The sequence below is a fragment of the Hibiscus syriacus genome, unplaced genomic scaffold (genome assembly GCF_006381635.1).
Source record: "Hibiscus syriacus cultivar Baekdansim isolate YM2019G1 unplaced genomic scaffold, ASM638163v2 tig00111837_pilon, whole genome shotgun sequence".
Taxonomy (NCBI): Eukaryota; Viridiplantae; Streptophyta; class Magnoliopsida; order Malvales; family Malvaceae; genus Hibiscus; species Hibiscus syriacus.
Genome location: NW_024063194.1, coordinates 4,606,838 through 4,612,230, shown reverse-complemented (window position 1 = coordinate 4,612,230; position 5,393 = coordinate 4,606,838). Strand labels below are relative to the sequence as shown.

The 5,393-nt window shown below is 32.9% G+C and overlaps 1 pseudogene; it reads right to left on the bottom strand.

Annotated features, from left to right (window-relative positions):
• Nucleotides 1-4,231: 4,231 nt before the first annotated feature.
• Nucleotides 4,232-4,923, bottom strand: LOC120171934 (annotated as a pseudogene).
• Between the last annotated feature and the right edge of the window lie 470 nt (nt 4,924-5,393).

The following is a 5,393-nucleotide window of genomic DNA, read 5'->3' as shown; positions in this document are numbered from 1 at the left end:
TACTAATTAATCCAATTAATACTAAGATTAACACTCAAATGTTGATTTAAAAATTTGAGTTGTTACATAAAGATCTTACCAATATGAGGACTATGTTATTTTATATATCTAGGTTTGAGAATAATTTGAATGTGGTGGATATATTTAAGTTTGAAAAAATAATACTTTTTAAGAGGTTTCTTGAAAGATGTGGAAAATATGTTTTTCACATAGAAAATTTTATTCATTTAGATAAAGAACTATTTTATTGTTCAGTTTGAATTTTCAACAATTTTGAATTATGTTTTTCTTCAATCTCTTATACTTTTAAAAATTCATGAAAATGAATATTATTAGAGTTTTTTTAGTCGAATTATGTTTTAATTCAATTTATAAAGTTTTTGGTGCAATTAACTTGATAAATAAATAAAATACATGAACTTAATTCAAGTGGGAAACCTAGTTCGAATCTATATTTTACTATTCATCTACTAGTATTCGTTAATAAAGAGTAAGAAACTCATTTTTGAATAGATTTTTCTATATAACTTCCCTTTATAATTCAACTGTCTATTTTCAATTATCTAAGAATCTAACTTTTTTTATAAAACTAAAAAGTTTATATAGTTCAATTGGATCATATCCCGGGGTTAGGATCCGCTTAAACAATATAAATTTGTTTTAGTTTTACACAGTGGGTGAGTGAAAAGATTTTTTGTTCCAGTAAAAATTTTATCATTTTCTACCGTTAAACTTAACCATGTATTTTCACTCATATAAATGTAACACCCTAATCTGATACGACTCAAAGTCTAGATGATTAGAATGCCACACGGAACAACATAAGTGGCTAACCAATTTTTAAAACATTTGGCCAATTTAACGTTCAAACATAATATAACATACCCAAGGTATAATACATTTACAAAATATAGGTATTTAAAAATATGGTGTAGCTCCCGATAATAGTTTCCAAAATACGTTAGTACAAAAATAGAGTTTACGACTCATAAAAATCTAGGGTCTGTGGCAATTCATGTCCTCTATAATACTCGAGACGTACTTTGGTATGATGATCAAGTTTGGAAGTCCCAAATCCAGCGATGCTCTTCTCAATTGACACCTAAGAACCTGCGCACAAAAACAAATTTCATACGTTAAGCTCACAAGCTCAGTGCCACACAAATAACCAAACTATACTACATGGATCCAACACATAAGCATCTTACTAGTATAGCTATGAACATTTGCATACATAAACACAACAACCAAGTAAGCATCATGGCGTAACCTGGGGTCACTTAGCATCACGGGACTCACACCCCTACTTACTTAATAAAGAACCTTAGATGAGACCTGGATCACATAGCATCAGCATCTCCCCATACCTTGAGCTAGGTCCAGGTAATATAGCATCGATACCTTTCTCGGCTAATCTACTCCTCTAAAGTACTCCAGGATGTGCCTAGGTCACTTAGCGTCAACACAACATTGAACTAGTATTTTAAGTGCATGAGCATTGGGTTGGATATATTTGAAAAATCCTCAACTCAACTATACCATTATCGTACACAAGTAACTCGAGTTTCCTCAATATTTCTCGAGCATCAAGAAAGACATAAAACTTATAGAATCTTACCTCATTAAGCTTTTATGTTATCACACAATTAATTAAGGTGTTCCACTTATGAGCATATTAGAAGGTTTCTTGAACTAAAACCCTTTGTTTCACCCCTCTAATCTCAACTAGGCTTATGGCCTAAACAGTCACGATGGTACCAATACTCCTCTTTGGGTATTGGTACTCTCCTTTTGCGGTATCGATACTTCCCTGAGTATCGGTACCAAAAATACATTCGATGTTTTGGAAATTATCTCAGTACCGATACTTCCCTAAGAGCATAAATACTCCTCCTCTTGGATATCAGTACTCCCTCGAGTACCGATACCAAAATTATTTTTGATGTTTTGGAAAATACCTAAGTATCGATACCCCTATGGGGAGTATTGATACTCTATCCTCGGTATCGATACTCTCATGAGTACCGATACCAAAATTGTCTTTGATGTTTCTGATCAAGACCTTGAGTACTGATACTAGGCCCCGGGTACAAATACTACTTGAGTATTATCAATACTCTCTTCAAAAACCCCTTTAAATTTTGTCTTTACACGACAGACAATATCGATACTATTCTTACAGTATCGATACCCTCTGCCCAAAAAACTTTATTTCACTTGTTTAAAACCTTCTAATTTATTCCTAAATTGTACCTAAAGTCCCAAATGGCATTTAAATCTTATTTAGTACTTAAGAAACATGAAAGCTCATCACTTTACACATTAATAACAACAAATCCCCGTTTTCATGCTTTAAACCCCTAAGTGCACACAAATTGATCAATCATGCATAAAAGCACCAAAACTACACATGTTGATTTACAAGAAATAGAGGAAGGTTAGATATGTGTTACTTTACACCGAGAGGCAGATGAAACAACTCAAGGCTCACCCAAGCACCTCTTTCTCTTTGCCCTTCACTTTAGATCTTTCTCCCACTTCTCTCACAGCCAAGAGAAAATGAAAGGATTACTAACTTACTTGAGGGCTTAAAAAGACGTGGATCTAGACTCTTAGGGTTGGATTCAAATCTCCAAGAGCTCTAGAATCCCAAAACCCTTCTAAAACCCCCACCTTGGCCTCTATGACCAAACCTTAAGAGAGTGGGTTTGAATTGAAGCTCTATATGTGGAGATTACATTTCTTACCTTCTTAGATTCAGTTAGAAATCATTTTCTACAAAGCTATCACCTTTGCTTAAGATGGAGGGGAGAAGATTCCAACGTAGATGACATAATCCAAATAAATGGAAATCAACCTTTAAATGATTTTGGGGCTTAATTGATGTTTTAGTCCTCTCTCTTTTTTACACAATTCAAAAACACCCTTTTTAGGTCTTAATGGGATCAAACCCATCTATAACAAACCAAATTTTAATCCAATACTTCTAAATGGTCTCTTGGCCTAAATTAAAATCCACCCGGGTTTATCCGAAACTACTAACCCGAAAAATGGAACGTTACACTAGCGGTCTAAAATCTGTTTAAAACTAATATATTTTACGTAGTGTAATTGGATATTATCCCACTATTATGTATATATTAAAAAATTAGTAATAACTTTTAGGGAGGGGCCACGACCCCACCGATCCATTCATAATTCATCACTGCAAATCAAATAATATGATTCAACTGATGCTTTCCCAGCCAGCTGTTGTTTAAAGATTCAACTTATGAAGCTTCTTGCTCGGTGTTCCTCTACATATTCAGAGTGAATATGAGACACATTATACAATTACGTTTTTCTAATAGTTTAGATGGTTAAGTATTTGTTTAAAAAAATATTATAATTTAGATCCATTTTAATTTTTTTAAATCATATCAAATATTTAGTTTTCATTTCATTTTAGTACCCGACAGTTAAAAACTTAACGTATTTATTACCTAAATTATCAGTTTTGGTCCATTTTAGTACTTAAACTTTCAATTCTTTTTAAAATTTAACATTAAATTTTGAATAGGGTACTAAAATAAAATAAAAACTAAACTTTAGGTATGGTTTTGAAAAAACTGAAAGTTTAAATACTAAGACTGATAGTTTAAGTATTAAATGCGTAATTTACCCAAAGATATCAAACATGCATATACAGTTATTTAAGCTCAATAATTTTAAGAAGAATTATATTATCTTTAATTATTAATACCAATTAAACTTAATAAATTTTATATGCATGCAAATAATTTATAAAGTATCGTATTCTGGTATATATGTTTAGATATGCACCAACACCTGTATAACACAAAAAAACATATATTTATATATATATATATATATACAAAAGCAAAACGTTTATTATTGGCTAGAGAAAATAGATTCATCATAACTGTTATTGTACAGAATATAAAATCATTCACCAAAATATATGTATAATATGTATATGTCTATTGAAACTTTACATTGAAAGGGGAAAAATCAAAATTGCGGACATGCACTATATACCATAAGATTTAACTGAGCAAGGAAGAAGAAAGGAATGAATGGGTTGATGATGAGTTAACAGTGGTGAGACTGAAGCAAGCAGCAGCACTCTTCAATTTATCATGCAACCATTGCATTTTCTCTCCATTTAATCCTCGAATCACATAAAACATTCTCCTTTCTTTATCTACGTGTTTGAGTTCCGATACATGAATTAACCGGTGGAATCATAATTATCTTTGGAATCGGTATAAGATTGTCCGTCGCCAATGAAGGGACGAATTTTATCGTAATCACGAACGACTTCGTCTTGAGCATCAAGTAACTGAGACTGAATAGCAACTGGACTGTCATTGCAGTGATTATTTGTGTCCAGAAAAAGATGTTGGATCCACAAGGAATTGTTCTCTTTAGGAGAATCCTTGTACATACTGTAGGATTGATTGAATAGAGGGAGAGCATTAGTAGGCGGTGTCATGCCCAATTCTAACTGAGAAATCACATCGTCCGCCATGGATGAAACCTGCTGTAGTTGCCTACACATCTCGAGCTGTGTAAGTACGGCATGAAACTTTTCTTAAACCAACTGAATTTGATAATAAAGTTGACGGATAACACTAAGGAAACCATAGACAGGAAACTGATCACGTACATTAGCTTGATATTTGATCGAACGCATGGCCTCAGCATGCTGGGAAGGATCCAAGAGCCTTAGTATCTTAACAATGTTGCTAACACCGAACAATTTGTGAGAGTTCTAGAAAACCTTGGTTTGATCGGCCGGGAAATAAGGAGCCAGAAGACATTCGGGGATGCACTTACGGCGTTGGTACTTGCATGCGGTGCAGGCACTGGTGGCGCCACCTTTCAGGGTCATGATTGCATATTAGTAACACCGGGGAATGGGGTTTTGGAATCAAATTCTCAGATAGAGAGGAATAAATTTGATGAAAATGAAGAAATGTGATGAAAGTGAAGAACGAGAGAGAGATTATTGTTGAAAGTTGAAACTGAAATGGGTACCCATTTGAGCTGAACAGGTCTGATATCACCGGATTTGTTGGGTGCTAAATAAAGACTCGGTAAAAGAGGGAGGATGTATAAATATATACTTAGATTTCAACCCAGCTGAAAAATTATAACAAATAAAAAAAAATTATAAAATTGGATGAATTTTCATTTCAAAAGACAAAACTAATCTAAAGTTTCATTATTAAATTACATTTATAAGCGTCCTTCAAATACTTACTAATGATGAAACTTTATAAAAATACATTAATAATTTGCATCAAGATCATGAGTTCGAAGTGTGTTTAGATGTAATTGTTCTTATTAGTGATTTGGAGTAGAATAAAACATTAGAATGTTTATTATAA